We start from the raw sequence: 22,973 nt of genomic DNA on the forward strand, positions 1-22,973 counted from the left end.
AGCCTCACTGTGTGACCCTAAAGTAGTCGCTTCACTTGTCTGGGCTCTGATTGCAAAAAGCAAATGTATCATAGTTGAAGACAGCTGATTGTGCCTCGTTTATGATGGGCTTCACTACCTCAGGATAAAATATTCCTTGCAATTTAAAGTGTCAGTTGTAGTCTGCTGTAGAAAACGGCTATTAAAAACCAAAACTGTATGTTTCTGTTTATCGAGGTAAGGAAAGAACAATTTCTCTTGTAAAGTTTTACATTATTTATAAATCCCTTTGATAAAATAACACAAATATTTTAGATGTTTCTGCATGTGGCAAAACAAATGAAAGAAAGTGGAAAATAAAAGCAAGCAGAGCTACACTTGATGCCAGGCAGGAGCTAGTAGGGAGCCTCTTTATCAGACATGGACTTGGTACCACTTTAGTTTAGGTACTGCAAAAATGCTTTTATTACTCATTTACATGTAACAAGATCTCAACAAAGGTTTCTTTGTGCGTTTATAACACTTATAAAATATCAGTAAAGTGTTTTTTCATTTCTGCAACATGACCTACTAACATAACTTCACTTTGAAGTGGTCTAAGGTGACCTACAGTAGCTGAGATGCATTTCTCTTGATATTCCATATCTTATATATACACGTCTACACATGGGAGTGTGTCTATCTGTCTGTCCACCCCAGAAGTGCGAGGCTACAGCATGAAGCTCAAAGAAAGCGACTCTGTCACCAAAGTGAAACGGCCGACGAAAGACAAACTCGCTTAGCCGCTAATACACAAGGAAGCCAAGCACATCGGCACAACGAAACCTCCGAGGAGAGAGGAACTCCCTTAGCCACTGATAGACAAGAGGGGCGAGCACGTCCGCAAAACAAAACCTCCGACACTGCATTTCAATATTTTTTCCGACAAATTCAAGAGTTTCTAGGAGCCTGGGCTTTTTACAGCACGAGCTTACACAGCTAGTTTAGTATAAGAACTGTGAATGCTACTGCCATGCCAATCTGCCACACTGCTCAGAGATGAAGAACCTGCTGTATCTACTGATGTTTTATAAGTGTTATGAAGAGATTTATCTGTGTGTGGGGAAAAGTAATTTCTGTTTATAAATTTTCACCCTTGTCAATGAACTTATTAATGGTGCAACATTTCTATTGAGTCTTCAGCGAACCATACAGTGCTAACAATAAGATGTACCATGGGTCAATGGTCCTGTGTACTGTAAAGTTCGTCTTCATCTTTCCTTTAGGTTTATCACACTGCATCACTCCTTTTTATTTTTTGCTTAAATCTTTCATACCTCCTCCCAATACTCCTTTACCTTAACCTTGTTTATGATTGTGTTTTTCATTTTTTCCCCAGTCCCTTATCCTTAAGTGTTTTATGTCTGAAGGCATAGGCCTAATTTAAGACTTACATGGTGTGGTCATTTGGGCTGCAGTTACCCGAGAGGCTTATATAAAACCTTCACTTGCCACAATGTATTACTGTGTCATTAACCAGCATTAGCTGCTGTGCTCTTCTAACCCTTTTGGTGTTCATGCCACTTCTTTAATTGGTTTAGTTAAGGCTTTTAAGAGATTGTTTTTTACTTCTTGGTTCTGGTCTTAGTATTCTGAGGATTGGATTTTTGTATTTTGAATTATCACTTTGAACATTTGAAATCTTTGTTAACTTTTTTTCTTGTTGTTTTGGTTAGAGTAGTTTTATATTTGCTATCCTTATTTAGTTATCATTGAAGAATAATTTCTTTATTTTTTTAAATATTTTATTTGCATAATGTAAGAGACAAAGTTAGAAAGTTAATGCTTTAAGTTGAGCTCATATTAGCGTTTGCTTAATTTGAATAGAATACAATTTTCTTTCATAGCTATAGATAAATGTTTAACCTAAACGGTAAAAGTGACTCTACTTTGTTGGGTCCTTGAGCAAGACCCTTAACCTGAAATTGCTCCATCCTGGGTGTGACGTTAATCTGCATCCAGCCCTGCATGTAGGCCCTCCAACCTGCAGGGAAAAACCTGGGGACTGGTGGCAGAAGTGGCACTCCAGACACCATAAAAAAAACTCCCACTGTTCCATCCCAACGGAATTGGTGTGGTGCTGAGGTGTCACCCGTTGCATGGCTGCACTCGGGTCCTAATCTGGGATCCTGAGGTGGTTTGTCATGTGATGGGTGCAGCAGTGCCCCATATCAGCATATACACCATGTGATTTTTTAGGTCAGGAACGGTGGAAACGTTTTGAACAATTTCCTGTGAAAGTGTGGTAAGATTTTACAGTACCTGTGCAATTTGTCACTGTGAAGAATAGTGTGTTATAGTTTGCTGTTTCTGTATTTTTACAGCAGTATAATTGTATAGCGGCTAAGCTCACTATCAGTATTTATTTATTTAGCATGTATCTTATGACTTGTGGATTATATTACTTATGCTAACGTCTGAAAAACACAAATGTGCAGTTCTACCATTAATTTGTAGCTGCTGGGCAATATTCCTCAGTATTTCCTTCTCTGAAGACCATTCATGAAATATCTTTGAAGAAATGTCATATAGTGTATAGTTTTCACAACTTGACCATTCCATTCTCTTTTCATTGGCAGCAATGCTTGAAGTCAACTCATAATTGGACAATGGGAACTGAAACACAATTGCATCTCACAGGACTTCTTACACTTGACAAATTCAAGTTGCCAGTGCCTGAAATCTTCCGTTTGGAGCCCATAGGCCACTTGGACCATGTCAGAATATATCCTCGCGTGTGATAACTTTGTGGTGACCTTCAGTGACTTTTCTTACAATTTTATACTGAGTTTGCAAGTTGGGCTAAAATCACACTGTTCTTGTTTGAGATAGCAGTGTTGACGTTTTTGTATCTATTTTATTTGTTTTTTATGCCACTTTTTGTACATTCATAATAGTATGGTGCAATAACAACAAAAATATTTCACAGGCTAAATTAGACTAGGAATTGGTAAACAAAGCTAGGAAAGGTGTCCAGTACAAAAAATGACTACAAATTTTCAAGAAAGCAATTCAGAATAAGTCAAAACTGATGAGCAAAAGATACTACAGCTATGTTGTAAAAGAGGGAGTTTAACCTGCTAAAGTAAAAGGCCTTTTTGAGTTTAGTTTGCATTCTTGTCACGCTGAACAGGAGTGTAGTGCATACTAGGGACGTTGGAGCATGAAATAGGAAACCAGAGATTATTTTTGTGGCTTAGTTAGCTTTGAATTTCAGCCTTGAGCTTAAATGATAATGATGCATGTAACATTTTCTGTGCTGTGAATAACTACAAAATAACATCAACATACTGGTTTCTATCTCCATGAACAAGGTAAGCCAGGTGTTCCCTTACTTTTTGCAAGAAGAGAAGTAATTTTATTTTATTTTTAAAAAGAAGATGCCCCGTCTCTGCAGCTAAAAAAATGAAGCCATTTTACATCTAGAAAATACAATGGTGTCCAACATTTTGTTACTATTACCTAGACTGAGTAAAGGCATAATATACCCAGGTTGTGTATTGTTTCTTATTTACTGCAGTTGGTTATGATACATTTATATCTAATTTTTGAGTGAAAGCTTAAAAGCCATTGACTGTCACCAAGCAATTCCTTGTCTACCTGCAGTCTCTTAAGGGCACAAGAGGACACTCTTATGAAGTTCTCTATATAAACAGGTTTGAAGTAAAGGAATAAAAATGAAGACTACTCCAGTCAGTGAGCAACCTACCATTACAGGTCCCTAGGGTTAAATATGGACAATGAGACAGGTAAAAGGTTAAAGGTAACAGTGGCATAGCTGGTTTTGACATATCTTTCTATCCTCCTTTGGGAAAAGAACCTAAGAGGTTAGGTGGTACCTTTTATATTCTTACAGGTGATCCGATAACATGATAAAACATACACTGAATATATCTGTAAATCAATAAAGCAAAGATAGGAGTTTGAGAAGAAAGTCTGCATATCCTGCATTTCATTGATATTTAGCAGTTGTTAATTATAAAAGAATAATAAAAATACCAAAGTGGATAACAGTAGAGAGGTAGTTTAGCCATCAGCAAATACGTTATGCAATAGACAGAAAGTTACATAGACTCTCCTAAAGCCTTTGACTCAGCACCATACTGAAGATGACTGCTAAACCTAGAAGCTGAATGCATCAGAGGTTACTACAAAACTGCATCTCAACTTGGTTAACCATCAGAAGACAAAGAGTACAGATAAGAGCAGAATACTCCACTTGTACTGGGGTATGTTCACCAGAATTAAATGAGTTTGCTTTAGAAACTCTGCTTACGTCATGCTGTAGAAAAGAACTGAGATCTATAGGTCGTCAGATGGTCTCCTTCTTATCTGGTCATAGGAACTGATACTGGAGGCTGTACGTGTCATTGGCACTCAAGTGGTCCCATCTCTCTCTGCCTTTACCCACTTCATTCTATCTCAGACAGCTGGACTTGTCTGTGGAAAGTGCTGCCAAGGTGACATAGGATACACAAGGACCACATTGGCACAAGGCATTGCTCTTTTTGCCAGTTCATTATACTATTTGATTACATGTGCATGACGTTTAATTGTGTAATGAGTGTAAAAGAGTTGAGAGAAAACCTCAAGCCCTATTTGTTAAATTATTAATGAAACATCATGTTGTGCTTCGGCATCGTTAAAGCCTGGGGAGTATATTTCTGGGGAGCCCCCAAGTGCAACAGCTAAGACATATCAGGAGTTCAAAACAAGGTTAAATCTGTAATGCTCTGCCAAGCCTTTCTGGTGTGATTTCCTTCCTAAGTTTAAGCCTGCAGATCAAAATGTCACTTACTGAATGAAAACGGATTTTCTCTTTGATGCTTGAGTTCATATTGCCCTTTATCCCTCAAGCTTAAAACCTTGAATATTCTGGTAATCGGTGCCCCTAGCATGTTTTCACATTATGGATGTTAAGCCTGCCTTGGAAGCTCACAGTCGGTCAATAAGGTTGTTATTTGTATGCCACATGGTGTGTTCTTCTTTCAAATCTTCATCTTCTTTTCTTTGTCGTAATTTATTATGGGCTCAAAGTGCTACCACTTGGTAAATCCGCTTTGCTCTTACTTACTCTTCTGTTGCCATGGATCTTAGGATGGCACAGCACCATGACTGCATGTACTGTATATTCAAACTGTACTACTTTGTTGTAACTGTGTGAAAAAAGTGAAAGGAACGAGTAATATTTAAGGAAACATTTCATGTTGATTGAATCTTTGAAAAAGTTAAAATGATAAAAATCAGGTGTTCAGCAACTTCATAAAATAACTTAACATGTTTCATACTGGTATATTTTAATGCTAATGCAGGCCTCCTTTAAAAGTGCCTTTTTGTCTCAGAATAATGCTGATTCACACTTTAATTGTTATCAGTCACTCTTTATTTCAATAGTACCTATTAGTATGTTCATTATCATAATATATGTTAAAATTAAATATGTTATGTTAAAAACAAAGAACACGCAAAATTGAACATTCTGCTCATAGAAGCAGCACTGTTATAAAATACAAAACACTAAACCAAAAATAATAGAGGAGAACATGGAGGAAAAAAAGGGAGGATAAGTTTGAACAAGAAATGTAAAAGTCACAGAATACAGTTGTGTGATGTGCCAGGACAATGACAGGTATGACAACACAACTGTTCAGTGAACTGTTACAAGTGTTAACTTCAAGGTATGCTTAGTTAAACTTCATTTCCTATTTTAGCATAGCAGAGGCATTAGACGTTGAAAAATATTAACCATTTCCAAATGTTAAGTGAAAAAGAAAGTTTCTAGAAAGGATTAGCCTTGAGTGCTAGACCAGCCATGTTTTAGAGATCCTAATCGATGCAGTGACAGTAATGATCTACTGAACCAGGGGATGGTCCTGTACTTTAATGCCTTCTCTTCACCTCCCCCTGCAGATTGACAGCCGCTAATGTCCCTTCTGTTGTCTGTCCTCCTGGACTTGGGAACCGGCCATCTTGTTTCCAGTTCTAACCTGCGCTCGCATCTGAGAAGACATCTCTGCAATTACTGCATGATTTTGTTATTTGTGCAAAACCTTCAGTTACATTGACCCACCAAAGTAGTGCCCCGACTCTTTATCTTTTTTGGGCTCTTCTTTTACAATGGAGCCTCACAGATGGCCTGGTTAAAGAGTTCCAGTGAGCTTATGTAGCAAGACTTTGGAACAACCAAATGTCTGGTAATAACAATTTGATAGATAGATGGATTGGTACCCAGGGTGAAATTTGGCTTTTTACAGCCGTTCATTAATTAAATTAATAGATAAATATACACACACACTATGGTCTGAACACACACCAGAATGAATTAAAAGGAGGAAAATTAAAAAAGAAATAAAATGTCTCACTTGGCAGTCCCAGTCCCAGTGAGGCATTATGCAGGAGTATTGCTGCTGATCTAAAGGAGCCTTGTGACTTTTCTCACAATTTTATACTGAGTTTGAAGCACACTGTTCTTGTATGAGAAAGCAGTATTGACTTTGTTGTATCTATTTTATTTGTTTTTTGTGTCACTTTTTGTACACCCATAATAGTATGGTGCAATAACAACAAAAATATTTCACAGGCTAAATCAGACAAGGAATTGGTAAACAAAGCTAGAAAAGATGTCTGGTACAAAAAATGGCTATACATTTTCAAGAAAGTGATTTAGAATAAATCAAAACTGATGAGCAAAAGATACTACAGCTATGTTGTAAAGTGTAAAAACAAGGTAAAGTTGATTTTTCCACTAGAAGATATGCATTAATTCCAAAAAATGTAAATGGTAGTCTAGCAGAAGATTGTAATTAGCTAGCACACTACTGGCATTTTGCAAAGCTTTGCAAATTCACCGATATGAATGAATTCAACAAATTATATATATTAATTCTAGCTGCTGTCCACTGCTATGACTTTTAAATTGCAGAACAGGGCTTTGATTTGTCATGGAGAGCTAATTACATGTAAAATCAGGAATATGTTTGAAACAAGAACAGCAAACTCAGCTCTCTTAAGTCCTCCTCAATCAAAGGGAAAGAACTGTAACATTATGAAAGGATTTGCATCTGAGGCTAATAATCCTGATGGATGATATAGTCAATCTAGTCTACCTGCCACAGATTACTGCAGAAGCTTTTCCTAATGTAGCTGAGTACAACTGAATATATCTCATAAATTCAGAATATTTCACAAGTGGTATTTTAAGTCAATGAAGAAAGCTCAGCCGCTTGAATTATAAAATTAAAACTTTCTCTTTTCAGAAAACTTAAAATGCCAACAATTAATTCAAATGAGACATGGGTACAATTGGTAAAGAGAAGCATCTGCTTCAGTGACTTGTCCATGTGATCATTAGCAAACAATGGCGTATTTTGTAAATGCCTACAGAGACTGAATAAATACCTTGGATACTTTCTGCAATGATATAATAAAGGTAGACGCTAAGAGGCCAGGGCAAGTTTAATTAAAATTTAATTTAAATAAGGTTGATTAAATCAGAAATTGGTGGATCATGAACCTACATCCATTTTGGCTCTCAGCTGGCTTGAGGGAGCAGCCATAAAGTCTTACTCAAGAGCTTGAGCCCATCTTATTTTTCTCCACTAAACACTAAATGCCTGAGGTGACTAATCCTTCTCTGTCGCATCATTTCCAGTTTCACAAGGCCTTTGATGGCCCCTGAAGAACTTTTGTGCATCGGCAAGTTGTGTAACACTGCATCACAACTGACAAATTCTATAAACTGGGATGCCCAACACTTCGAGCATTGCTCCAGGGAGCGGGTTGTGCCAGGGACAGGGCTGCACAAAGCACTAACAGTGCATATCCTGGCAATGCCAACACTTGCATGTCAGCAGGATGTGGTATTTGTTTGTATTGCATGGACTGCTACAGAAAAGGAGACTTTAGATTTCCCCTGAGTGTTAGCTTGCACAGAGTAAGACAATGGACTGGATTTCCTGCCCCTCTGATAAATGGAAATGATGGCTTTTCAAAGGCTCAGAGGGGCAGAGGTCACCTGTGTGTTAAAAAGAGGTTGCGCAAGCTGGATTTCCTGGAGGTATTACCTAACCCCAAACGTTGTCCTTGGGCTGGACTGAAAGAGACCCAAACAAGAGTTTTAAACTCAGCTCTGGGTCAAATTCAAGAGAATGGCAGAGGAAAACCAAGGAGGAAGAGGTAGGCATTTAGGCATTGTGTTTAGGATGTGGGCCTGTGCTTGCTGATTATCACATGCAAGTAGAAATTTCACTCTTCCCTGTACACGTGAATATAATGACTCTATAAACTTATACTGTTGATAAAAAAGTAATTAGCAATTCATCATTTTGTCTCCAGTTACTATGTAAACCTGATAATCCCATGTTTAATACTTCCTATTTATTTGTGAAATAAAATATTTTTGATGTGCACATCAGTGAATATTATAAGAGAAATATAGCCTTCTGTGAATAACCCTAAAAGATTCACAGTGATGTTAGCATTAATTTAAGACCAAACATGCACATGAAGATATTACATGGCATAGAAATTCTTAAATTAATTACAGTGATCTAGAAAGACATAAAACTGGTTGACTGTCTGTTTGAGTGGTGGAAAACGTTCAGCAGCGGTGTTCTGTTCAAATCAGAGTAGCTCTCTCTTTCCAGTGGTAAAAAGAAGTTCACAACAGATGTAAATATCATTTCTTTATATCACACGCTCCAGTATCCTACCGAAATCACAACTCTAGGGAGTATGAAAAGCAGGGGGGTCTCAGTTTCCCTTAAAATAATATTTAGAACTTGTAGGTAAAGAAAGTTATTTGTTGTTTGAAATTAAAACAATGGATTATAGCAATGATAAGAATGAGAAGGACGTAACAGGAATCATCCAGTCCTGTCAGGTGCAAGCAAATTTAGGTCATCTTGAGGACGCACTGGTTAGGAGTCTTGTAGTCTGTCCGCTGAGGTTCACTTGTACTCGTGCTTGGCTCAGATGGTAACCAATATTCTGGATTAAGTTTTGCATTAACTCCACTTGTGAGGACTGTAAGAGTCAAATTCTTTAAGTTAGTGTTAACGGCAATTTTTCCTTAGCCTGCTCAGCTTGAACGTGAATATAATATTGCTTAACATAATGGAAGATTCAGTTTAATCCCCTATAAGTTATAGAATATGGAATGTTTATGATCTTAACTCTGTGTGACAGTAGCATAGCTCACAGATTGAAGTTAGACAGCTTGAAAGAAACATGAACGGTTAGACAAATGGTTATTAGGGGCATATACTTTCTGACCGTTGCATAGAATGATACATAGAAACCTTAAGAAATATAACCTAGATATTTGCAGTTTATACTAACGTATAAGTCGGGTCTTGAAACCGGAAAAATCGATCATAAAATCAGACCCCGACTTATGCGCCCATTCAAAACTGCGACGCTTACATATTTTTTTTTACATCTTCTTGCCTCCTCCAATCTCGCATCAGTTTCTCTTAGACGCATTGAATTTTGTTGCAGCAGCGCAGTTACCAATTTCTTTTGCTACTTCAATGACATTTAATTTAAAACCAGCTTCATATTTTCTTCTGATCAAACACTCCATCGTAGGTAAGGGATGCTCTTACGATAAAGGTGCATGAAGATGTGAGGTACAAAAAACACAAATCAGTGCAAATGTTGCTTCGGAATAGTTCAGGTATTACTGTGTGGTCATGTAGGCACAATACATAGAAAAATAGGCCGTGTGCTCCGAGGTTACTCTCTCAGGTTGGCGTTAGCATTTCATAATCTCTTGGACCAATAGCGTGAGTTTTCCACATTTGAATTATATGACTGACATTGTAAAATACCAGAAATTATACGGTAAAATCAAATCCCGACTTATCCACGAGTATATACGTTAAGCAGAATATCATAAGTGTACTTTATTACCCTTTATTTTTTGCATGAATTATCAACTTTTTTCTCTATTTTTTTGTGTGAACTGTTTGCTTTGAATTTCATTAAACTGTTTAAAAATGGTGACACAGTGGTAGCGCTGCTGCCTCGCAGTTAGGAGACCCGGGTTGGAGTTTGCATGTTCTCCCTGTGTCTGCGTGGGTTTCCTCCGGGCGCACCGGTTTCCTCCCACAGTCCAAAGACATGCTGGTTAGGTGGATTGGCGATTCTAAATTGGCCCCAGTGTATGCTTGGTGTGTGGGTGTGTTTGTGTGTGTCCTGTGGTGGGTTGGCACCCTGCCCGGGATTGGTTCCTGTCTTGTGCCCTGTGTTGGCTGGGATTGGTTCCAGGAGACCCCCGTGACCCTGTGTTCGGATTCGGCGGGTTGGAAAATGGACGGATGGATGGATGTTTAAAAACGAAGACACTTGGACTGTGGAGTTTTTGTTTGTACAGCGTGTCATACTAGTGTCGGAATGCCTGGCTGGTCAGTGCATTGGAACCATTTTGAACAATTTTGAAACACTCATCATACGCAGCTACAGGGACCTTTGTGCCTTCCTCATAAAATGGGTTTTCACACCATGGAGTAATGTCTACATCAACTGATCCCTGGATAAGGATATTCAAGAGTCCCATAGTAAAGACACTGGTTACTTCTAGTGTGGTTTGCAGAGCACAGAATTCCTCCAAAATTGAAAGATATTATTTTATTAATGACAAACCATTGAATGTAGTATGCAACACTTGGATAACATTGGCATAAACTATACAGAGAGACTGTAAAATGTTACATGTGCCTAAAATATAGCTTCCTAGTTCATGACAACATTGGAAGATGCTTTATTTTGTGGTATCATTTAAAGTCATGTAGCTAGTCACCTCATTCCATTTAACAACCTGTTCCCTGAATGCAATGCCAGGTGAGTCTGCAGTACTTGAATCAGGAAGACACTTGCTCAGAGCGTACTAAAGGATCATCACTATGCAGCATACTTAATAAAACTCATGACGTAACTGTTTCAATAATGTTATTATTACTGTTATACATGCATTGAAAACCATTGGCATCTGGATTAGTCAACCAGGACATATAGTATGATTCAGGTGTGTGAGGTTTTAACCATAAAACTATGTTTGGATTTAGAAATTAAAAGTTCAAGGAAGTGTCAGAAGCCAAGTGAATATCACAGAGTATGCATGGCAGTGTGTGAGTTAGGTTCTAAGTACATTTGAAAAGTTACACCATGACCAAGTGATCATAATGCAAGACAGCTTTATTAATAAAGGTCCATACCAGAAGGTGGGTGGACTCTTAATTACAACAGATTTGTTGATTTATGCAATTTAATCTGCTATTGCAACAGAGACCATATAACTACTTAGGTAAAACAGTTCAAGATTTTGATGTGCATGGCCCTTTAAAACATTTCCTAATCCATCTTCTACAATTAGATGCATGGCTCAAATGTACACATTCTCCCAGCAAGATGTTGCATTGGACACTTCCAGGGCATCTGGCATCCATGGTAATGCAGCTGCTAATCTGTGGTATAAACAGAGAGATAAAACAGGTATAACTATACCTCCATGCCAGCTTTTTGCTTTAAGTGACACAGCTGTTCCACACAACCTTATTTTCACTGGGGGCATACCACCACAGTTTAAAGCCATTGTCTTTGATAATACTCCTTCCGACAGTGAGATGAACCGCGTTGTCGAAGAACTCCAGGCTCTCGACATCCAGATCCAGAAACTCCTGTCCAGACGGAGGCACCTGAGGGATTCGAAGGCTCGTCTGCTGGAAAAATCCTCCCTGACATCTGAAACTGTCACAGAAAATTGCGGTTCAGTAACATTGATTCCACATCCACACTGTACTGCTCACTTTCAAGGCCAAGTGAGCTTTACCCCCACGCCTCGTCGTCGGAGCGACGATGTCAATGATGAAGAACTCGGCCTGTTTCAGCTATGCAGGCGGGGGTTAAAGGCTAGAACACCTCCATCGGCACAGGCAAGCATCTCTACCCAGAACCAGTTCGACCCTCTCCGCACCCCCAGTTTGCCTTCTACCCTGGGTGATGTATTTGTGATTGGAGATTCAATTGTACGAAACCTAAATATCTCTTGCCCTAATCAGAAAACTTTTGTCTTTTGTTTTCCTGGTGCTCTTGTCCGAGATGTTATGAGATGAGTGCTGACAGTCTTCGAGAGGCACAAGAACAGGGCAGTGGAATCCATTGTGATACACACTGGGGTAAATGACATGAGACACCGACAGTCGGAGATTCTCAAGGCGGGCTTCTCAGCACTTATTAAAGCCACAAAGGAGAGGACCCCGGCTGCAAGAATCTTCATCTCGGGTCCCCTATCTCTTGTTAGAAGACTGAGCGAGTATTACAGTCGTCTGCTGGCGTTACACATCTGGCGGAAAGGCTCCTGCGAGAGTCAAAACATCAGGTTCGTAGACAACTGGGACCTCTTCTGGGAGAGGCAGCGTTTCTTCAAGCGGGATGGTCTGCATCTAAATAGATTTGGTGCCCGGGTCCTCTCTCTTGACTATCTATTTTAACTCCTAACCCTTTCCATAATGCTTTGCTAGGACGTGATAATTTGGTAACAAAATCTTCCTCCAAAGTGCACTGTATTAATACTGTAATAACTAACCTCAACGCATTTAAAAAAACTAGGCAGTGTGGCATAAATACGAATAACTTAATCACAATTACACCTCTTGATGAACAATATATTAAAACTATAAAAATAGATTATAGATTAAAAAAAAAATATGCACAGAGCGGCGCTAATAAAAATAACTTAACTCTCAAATACCCATAATGCACATATAATTCAGTTCTGCTCTTCCGAAACATTAAATATGGCTTTATTAAATGTTAGAACATTCTTTCACAAGGATAGATTTACCCTGCGGTGGGCTGCAGATTTAGAACTGAGACCCTCCACCTGCGTCTTTGACCCAATACCAACACATTTTTTCAAAGAAGTATCGGGCATGCTAATTGATAATGTTCTTGACATAGTAAACTCGTCATTAGATACGGGGGTCTTCCCAGACTGTCTTAAGACTGCTGTAGTTAAACCCCCTGCTCAAGAAAAATAATCTCAGCTCCTCTGCTTTTGAAAAGTTTACACCCATTTCTAACCTGCCTTTCTTAAGTAAAATCCTAGAGAAGGCCGTCATTATGCAGCTTAATGACCACCTCAATAAACCTGCCATTCTTGATAAGTTTCAGAACAAATCACAGCACTGAAAGTGCACTTGTTAAAGTAGTAAATGACTTGTGGGTAAATGCAGACAGAGGCCATCTATCTGTTCTCATCCTCCTAGATCTGAGTGCTGCATTTGACACCATTGATCACAATATTCTTAGAAATGGATGGGCCTCTCTGACAGGGTCTTAAATTGGTTTGAATCCTACCTGGCAGGGAGAAAATTCTGTTGAATGCTTTTGGACATCTGTGACAAAAAGGATGAGTGGGCCAATACGGGTGTGCAGGGAGACTTTAGATCTATAAGCCCTTCTTCCCAGGATGAATGCCTGGAGTGGAAAGAACAGGTAAAAATGTATGACCTGCTGGAAGGAGAACCCCTTCCTCTTCAAGGAACAAAATCTGGGGGGATATACAGGTGCCCAAGATAAAATTCTACAATCTCTGTCAAAGGTCATGCTGGAGAGGAGACCACATCAACATACTAAGACAGAGAGCCACCTGATGATGAACTTTTATTTGGAGCACCATTGGAGACCGTCCATTAATCTTATGCCTGTTCTTATTTAATTGCCTGAAGATGCAAAAGAAAGGGGAAAGTAGTTTACTGCAATAGCAGTCAACCTTGACAGTGATAAGGCTGTTAAGAGTAAACGTACATGGACTGCAGTGGGATTTTGGGACATTCTGTTAAGGTCTACTAAGTAACCCATCAGAAAGCAAAAAATAGGGACACCCTTGGACCAACTTGTTTTGTTTTAGTATCGACTGGCCCTTCTGCCTTCCATTGCACTGATGACACAAAATGTTTATTATTTTTCAAATGAGCTAACAAAATAAATCCCCATATAAACTATTCATTGGAATGTGTTTTCAGGCAGACACACAGAACAGTTAAGGCCTGAACTGTTTTTAAGCAACTGCAGAAGAATTTTATTATTATCAGGCTGGCTGTGCTATTACTGATTACTCTTAAGGTTATATTTAAACACGTTCAGCAAACTACTCAAATGGTTAATTTACCTTCTTAATGTCCGTGGCTGCTGGTGTAGTACCACATAGATCAAGCAGGGCCTATTTGAGTCTGGCTAACAATTCTGCACCAGTTTCATTAACGGCAAGATTCATAATTGAGCCATCCATTAAATTCTCTTTACTAAGTAATATTAGGCAGCCTTCAATCCTGAGGAATCATGAATCTGCACTCCTAGTAGACTGCTTGTAGCAGTGTTTACGGTAGCTGTGGAAAGCAATATGAGAGTACAGCAGGACACTGTGGGCACTCTAACATCTTGGGCATGGACTTCCTGTGGACTCTTTTGTCATCAGGTATCTGCATCACTTTGGTCTCATACCTTGAGACACTCTTCATCACCTCCTGTTTCCAGGCACTTCTATCTGAGGTGACAGACTGTCAGTTGCTGGTGTTGATGCCAAGCGCCTTGAGGTTGCACTTGCAGACATCCTTGTAGCACATCTATGATCTTCTTGTTGGCCTCCTGCTAGATGCCAGTTCTTTGAAGAGGAAGTCCTTGGGTATCTGACCATTGACCTTGTGTGAAACATAACCTAGCCAATGTATATGTCTGTGCTTGAGAAATGTGAAAATGGAAATGGTGACTCTCTTCTCGAACACTGCGTTGTAGGTGACTTTGTTTCTCCAAGTGACACGGAATACACACCTGAGGCAGAGCATGTGCAAGGATTTAAATTCCTAGTCTTGTTTTATGTTCAGCGTCCAAATCTCACTGGTGTACAGCAATGTGCTCTGTGTGACGACAACATAATGCTGGACATTATTGTTCTCCATGAGCCTACTATTGGCCTATACTGTCTTAGTCTAGAAAAGGTTGCATCTGCCGTTCAATACATTGTTGATCTTGCAGTAAAAGGTTTTCCAAGATCGTTGAGCTCAGGTACGTGAACTTATGGATTACTACCAGCTAGTAGTTAAAGATACAGATTGAAGGATCAGTGTCACCATCTTGCTCCATACAGTAACCTACATCTTCTTCAGTTTGATGGCAAGGCAAATGTCTTTGCAGGCTTCTAAGTAGTTCACTTGGGACTGTGGAATTTGCTATTTGTCAGATGTCCCTTAACTCCTAGTTAAAGGCATTAGCCTACAGCAATACATTTTGTCCAATAGGGATTCAAACATACCCATATTAGAGTGGACTGCAAACTCATGAAATATTAGCTGGAGCTTTAATTTCATACACATCAGCATTTAGTCTATTTACTGTTTTCAGCACAGCTACTTTAAGTGGTTAAATTCTATAATTCTATCTAGCAGTTTTATTCCATGGCCTTCATGAGCTACTGCTTTGACATGCTGGTAACTCTCGGACAGTTGCTGCAAAGGCCTCACTCCTAGTAAACTGTTGTTTTACATTAGATAAAAAAATTAGTTATTGGTGTAGTTTTGTGCATGCAGGGTCCAGGCTACATGGGCTGCCATTCCCAATTCATCTGGTTGCATTGCTACAGCTGGCTCAGAAATAGCAGGCTCAGCAGGGGCATACATAGCGGAGGATGCCAGCGGTACAGCCGGCATTTTAATTACTCACCTCTCCAGCTGTTTGCTGCAATTGCTGTAAACAAGCCATCTTCATCCTCATCTTCCTCCTCAACTATAGCCATGTTGTTAGGCATGTCCAAATTTTATGTGGAAGCAGAAATGGGAAATTCCACACTATTTCCGCTTTTTTGAATATTTGTTGCATAGCTCATTGCCAATCACAGCTTGTTCTAAAGAATATCAATTTCTTTAGAGAACGCCTCACTTTTTCTGGCTCTATTTTGTGCCTTGTAATTAAAGCTATGAATCTAAAAACACATTTTTGAATCTCTGCAGAGTGAGGTTTTTTTTTTCAATTTACAGATATAATCAATTGCATTTGGCATTTTCTGCACTGCTTTTGCTTTATTGCAGTAAAGATGATAGCCAATTGCTGAGTGACGCTTTTGGAATTCACTTTTAGATTTTACCTCCCTTGATAAAATACCAATTTTTGTCCCATTGTTGTCAGTGTTCAGCCTGTGCTCATTTGCCCTTGTTTTAATCAGAGTCTTCTTCACATCTGATTACTAGGACATAATAAACACTGTATGCTTAATCCAATTACTTTTCAAACTTATGCTTTTCTTTGTGTTCCTTCCAAAGTTTAGAAAGTATTTAATTACTTTGATTTTGTGAATTCGGTACTCACCCCAGGAATATAAGTGCTATCTATCTATCTATCTATCTATCTATCTATCTATCTATCTATCTATCTATCTATCTATCTATCTATCTATCTATCTATCTATCTATCTATCTATCTATCTATCTATCTATCTATCTATCACCAACCCATTCTACAAAGAAGTGTTCATAAGATGTGTACTACACTCCTTAAATCTACACAAGATTCTACAAAAGGACGTACTTCAGACCCACAAACAGGAACCCCAGCATATCTTCTCCCATCTGAATATTTTGTCACTTGTAAGGTTGAAGCTCATGTCTGCTTATAGATCATGTTGATCTGCTGATCATGTCTGTGCTATGTTTCAGCCATGGTTTATTCCTTAGCTTATTATATTTTTGTTGTTGTTAGACTGTTTTTCATGTGTTTATGTAATGTCTGTTAGTACACAAATATTAAAAATCAAACCAATGTCTTTAAATAAGCCACCCTTCTTTGTGTTTTGTGTGATGGAACTGCAGGGGGGCGACAGGGGGGAGGGACCGCGGTTGGGGGTGCCCACCTGACGTGACTGTTGCTGGGTTCACCCTTTGATTTTTTTATAAGGTTAGTGAGAGGGTCCCAGCAGTGGAATATTGAGTGTTATTTGGAGGTTTATGTTAGCATAGCTGTCTTTTGAGTTTTCTGGTTTCTTCATTTTTTTGTGGATTATGATTTTTGGATTAGATATTGAAACTTGTTCACCTTTGCCTTATTAGGCAAATCCTAAATACTCTTATTTGCCTTGGCTACTTTTTGTGGTTTTTCACTTTTGTTTACATAACTTCTTGATTTATACAGATTCTTTGTGGTATTTGCCCCATTGAAATAGAGGGTTTATGGTTGCATTGTTGTGCATTTTGAACTTTTAAAACCAGCTTCCCATTTTTGGGCCTGTATACAATACAATACAATACAATTTATTTTTGTATAGCCCAAAATCACACAAGAAGTGCAGCAATGGGCTTTAACAGGCCCTGCCTCTTGACAGCCCCCCAGCCTTGACTCTCTATGAAGACAAGGAAAAACTCCCAAAAAAACCTTGTAGGGAAAAAATGGATGAAACCTCAGGAAAGGCAGTTCAAAGAGAGACCCCTTTCCAGGTAGGTTGGGCGTGCAGTGGGTGTCAAAAAGAAGGGGGTCAATACAATACAATACAATACACAGAACAGAACAAATCCTCAATACAGTATAAAAATAAGAATTTTAGAAGTACGGAGCAGAACTTAACAGTAGATGATATCACATAATATGATTTGGATTTGTTTAGAGTCCAGGAGACCTCATTCATCAAGCTGCCTCCCCCATTTGGCCATTCAACAGCTGAAACAGCGCTGGGCCAGCCAATCCGATGAAAGGACCCCTCCTGTGGACCTGTATAGTCCACAGTCTGCTTGTATTAGTAGGGGGCTGGCTACCTGGGGTAAGGATATTTCTAGACAGGCCAAAGAAGGTCTTGACCTGCTTTGTGGAGCTTTTTTGGAGGCCTTCCATTTCAAAATATTTATACCTCCAATTTCACAACAGTTGGTGTCAGATGGGTGTTTTACCTAGTTATAAGTTTAGATATATGTTCAATTTCTTTTCACAGTCAGTGGACACCATTAATCTGACTTCAAATGATTAATTTTACTCCAAAAGACTAATTTTGTCTTCATGAGATGTGCTAGTTATGTTATTGTGATATTGCAGTTAGCTTGTTTTCATGTGTTTAGGCTATAAATGTGCATTGTGACATAGTGATGGTAGGAAAGGAATCTCTCCCTTAATGTCAACAAAAGTAAGGAGCTGCTCACAGACTTCAAGAAGCAAGAGACAGACAGACTGCATTCTCATCTTCATCAGCAAAGATAATGTGGAGGAGCTTTACATTTTCCTGAGGTCACCATTACTAATGGCCTAAAATGGACACAACACATCTTGGCTATCATCAAAAAGGTTCACTCACACTTTTATTTCCCTAGATGTCTTTGGAAAACCTGAATGTCTCCTAAAACTTTATGCTCACCAGCATCTAAAGGTGCATAGTGCAGTTCATCCTTACTTGTTCAGCTCAGGATGACAAAGCACTTTATAATGTCAGAAATATTACTTCTGTTTAAGACATTGTATATGCTATTACAGATGAATGGGTGTCTGGAGTGGGTTGGTGTGGAACACTTTTTTCCGGCCTGGAAGCCATAATGGAAGGATCACCTGGATGGAGATGCATCCTGGCCAGGATAGTTTTCAGTTTATATTCCAGTCTTGGAAAGGGCACAATGGACGGACTAAGGGAGATTGAATATTAAGGTCAGTTTGTCTACCAATATTTGGGGTGGCAGTGTTCTTCTGGAGTACTTGTAGTTTGGACACATGTGGAATTGCTCAAGTTTTTATCAAGCTCAATATGGCCTGAAGTGCTTCAACAGTGTACTATACCATGGCACCAAAAATACTCCCGGGTAAAACTTTAAAGGAGGATTCTCACCTCTCTCAGAGAGTCAGAGTCGTGAGGAAGTAGGAACAGACATTTAAAGTTACTCTTGTTCAAAGAAAACTCATTGAATTCAGGACTGTTGTGGTGTCACTGCATTTTGGGATGTGGGGAGCTCTTTCTGATCACAACGTATGGAGCATACACTGCCTTAGAAATGCAAACAGGAATATTCAAGACCTCAATAAACCAGCAATGGCACTTTTTTCCTTTCTCTGTTCCAGCAAACTACACAGAATCTTTAATACTCATGCCAGGAGATTCAAGGATTTAGCATAAGGTCATAAGGCTACTCAACAACCATTCCTGTGGACTTCTACATGAGTGAACCTACCTGCTAGGTGCTTCTTATAAACAGTGTATTCATTGTCTGATGTTGTTATTAAACTCCTTTCACTACTCTGTGACAGATAAGAATCTCACTGGGCCTTCTACACATAACAGCAAACTTGAGCTTGAACTTGAGTGACACTTGTGCTCTGACAGTCACCTCCTATTAGGCTGTGTTGTTCTTCATTAATTTAGACAGTTTATTAAGTGTTATGCCATGCTGACATTTTGCCTTCACCGTGTATCATTAAGGACCATATACACAACTACCAGTCAACTACCAGTCTGCTGGTAGACACGGGACTGTCAACTGTTTCTTGCATTTTCCATTAATAAAATGTTCCACTGTTTGCCTCCTACACACTTTAAATGTAAACCTCAGAAAAATATTACAGAAGAAGTGCTACATACATCAAATATATCATTCTAAAAATTAGAATACTGTTCCTGCTAACATCTATAGTAGAAGAGGGCTTATTTATGTCTTAAGAAAATAACATAATAAAAATATATTAAAATTGCAACAGAGATTTTCTCTGAAAATAAAGTTACATGCTATACATTTAAATAAAAATATTTTTTATTGGGTTGAATGAATTTACAAAAGGGTACACTTCCTTGTCCCACTTGTTTGTGTGTATTTTTTAGCATCTTCCAGTTTCCTTCCAAATTCAAAAAACATGCACACCATGGTGACGGGCAGCCTCAAACAGTGATATGAAAGTCTACTTTCCAGTCCCCGAAATGACCCTGACGCCTTTCAGATGGCCTCATGTTTCATTTGTCTAGTGATGGATATTCAAATGGTTCAAAAGTGGATGGATGAGTGTTTTCTCCTGACAAATATACTAAAAGTGCCTACAATCTAAATGTCAGAGCTATATGTAGGATTTATGATCTGTTTATTGCAGAAAGATATTAAAATAAAGAAATGCAATTTCAGAAAGTGATATTGTAATACTCTCTACAGTTCTGTTAAACCAAACTATTGAGCCTAGTAAAGAATCCCATCGATTCACACAGTCTTCCTTTTTAAAGCTTATTTTTCAAGTAAAGGTCTAAATGTCACACATCATTAAAAATAAAAATAAAATTCAAGCAAGATATGATAATTTCCTAAAACATTATAACAGCAAGTCATGCAAAACCTTTTCTTTCATAAAAACATTTCCATATGCCATTCATTTTGTACTTTCTAGTGACCTTCTTCCTGATGATGTGAACACTCTTCTAATCGGTCTAATCTGTCATGGGAATTAACTATTACTGTCAGCACCTTCTGTCATGTTGTACTTATCACAATGAAAAAAACTTAATTTTATGAAGGATGTTGATATTTCTCCATTGAAATAGCCCATAGTGGGAGAAATGTCCTTATCCAAAGACATAAATCACAGTCATTTACAACAACATATCACATTATTGACATACTGTCCAGTGCCTAAAACTAATGAGGGTTAACTTGAGTTAAGTACACAAAAAAGGCAGCTTGAAGAGCGTTATTGTCCTATCACATGGTTCTGGAGGAAAAAGATTACGTTTGTAAATTCCTAACCTACTGCCTGTAAACAGTAAACTTAGTGTTGTGCTTGCCCTTTTATCTCAATCTTTTCCTAACTGAAGAGGTTGCATTGTTAGAATACTCACTTTGGGATGACTCAGAGGCAAAGACAATGACACATATGATGGGACACAAGTAAGCATGAACACAGTGGAAATGAGCTAACTACAAGAAAATATTACCAATAGATTTTAGTCTCATCTGTTGTTGGAGATGGATGTGAAGGGGGGAGCTCCATTAGCAGCGGTGTTATTTTACTCTTTTTTTAAAAATACCTTTCCAAGATATCCTGTATTTACTCATCCCAAGATGATCTAATAATATTACACTCAAGTATTAATTAGCATGAGCAGCAAGCAAAGGGCTCAGAAAGAAAAGGAAAAGGATAAAGCAGCAAAAGCCCTGTCAAAGTCTAAACTGGCCTGGAACAGTCGAGTGAAAGTACGGACCTGCCAGGAACTGATGTTGTTTCACTGGGAAATAATATGAAATCTATGTCAAAGCTATCATCTGTAACAATGCACTACCTTAACCTAAGACTACAAAATGTCAACAAAAGTTCAGAATCAAAATTTCATGACCAAATTGTAAACTTTGTGAAGTGGAATATCAAGGGTCTTGATCATGAATTAAAGAGAAATAAAGTACTCTTGCACTTAACAAGTCCAAATGCCAAGATAATATTTTTACAGGAGACCCACATACCAAGAAAGGACCAGTTATGGTTGCAAAGAGAGTGGTCTGGCCAAAGTTTTCACTCCAGCTATACAAACAAAACCTGGGGTGGGGGAATCTTAATACACAGAACTATTCCATTTGTAGTGTCAGATGCAATATCAGATTCTGAAGGGTGATATGTCATGGTGATGGACAATCTATCCAATCTAAAATGATTTTGATTAACATATATGTACTGTACCTAACATGGATGATAGAGCTTTCTTCCAAAATGTATTTCCATCTATCTCTATTGCAAGCACTCTCAAAATTACAATGGCCGGAGACTTTAATTGTGTTTTAAATCCAGGCATGGTTAGATCATTAACTACAATGACAATATTATCTAATACTGCAGAAATAATTACATAATTTGTAACGGGTCATAACTTATCAGACCTATGGAGGTTTTTAAATCCTAGCCCAAGAGCATACTCCTTTTTCTCACCTGGGTATCATTTTCACTCAAGAATCGATTATTTCCTCATTAATTTTTTGCCCACTACCAAATCTTGTAAATACCACACTATTGTTATCTTTGCCCCTCTGACCCCCCTCTGATCATGGAGCTTAAATGACTCCATCATGCAAACTCATCTTGTAGCTAGTGTCTTAACCCCCTGTCATTAGCTGATGAGAACTGTATAGAATTCATATCCAAGCAAACTGATTATTTTCTTGAGACAAATGCATTCTCAGAGGTCTCAGCAGGTACACTCTGGGAAACTCTGAAGGCATTTTTAAGAGGACAGATTATTTCATATTTTTCTCAAAAAATAAATTGGAAATCAAAGAGGTGTCTGAGTTAATCAGTGAAATTAAAAGAATAGATCTAGAATACGCCAGGTCTCCAAATGAGGCACTTTATAGGAAAAGCCAGATTTTTCAATCACAATTTAATCTCTTGACTACAAAAGAAACGGAACAGCTTATCTTTAAATCACAACATCTTTATTATGAACACAGAGAGAAGACCAATAGATCTTACTCCAACAAATCCACAAGCATGAAGTCTGCAATCCAATAACAGTAATTAACAGCACAAACGGAGATTAAATTATTGACCATAAAAATATAACCTACACATTGAGAGAATATTGTAAGTCCTTATTTTCAAATTTGATTTTTTTAAAGGCAGACACTTAACTTCTAACCTTCAACGTTTGTATAATATAATATATTCACCCATTAAGTATAACACCCCAGAAATCTTATTATCTTCAGATGCAGAAAAAGCATTTTATACAGTTGAATAGGACTACATTGCACAAACCTGGTTTCGGCCCAAACATTTGTGCATGGATCAAACTACTTTATTCCAGTCCAGAAGCCTCAATTTGTGTTAACATCATTATTTCAGACCACTTCAAACTAGAATGTGGTACTTGACAAGGGTGCCTCTTATCACTTTTCCTCTTTGCAACTGCCATTGAACCACTAGCTGTGTACTTCCGAAATGCATCAAACATAAAGGTGATTCTCAGAGAAAGA

The sequence above is a fragment of the Erpetoichthys calabaricus genome, chromosome 16, assembly GCF_900747795.2.
Source record: "Erpetoichthys calabaricus chromosome 16, fErpCal1.3, whole genome shotgun sequence".
Classification (NCBI taxonomy): domain Eukaryota; kingdom Metazoa; phylum Chordata; class Cladistia; order Polypteriformes; family Polypteridae; genus Erpetoichthys; species Erpetoichthys calabaricus.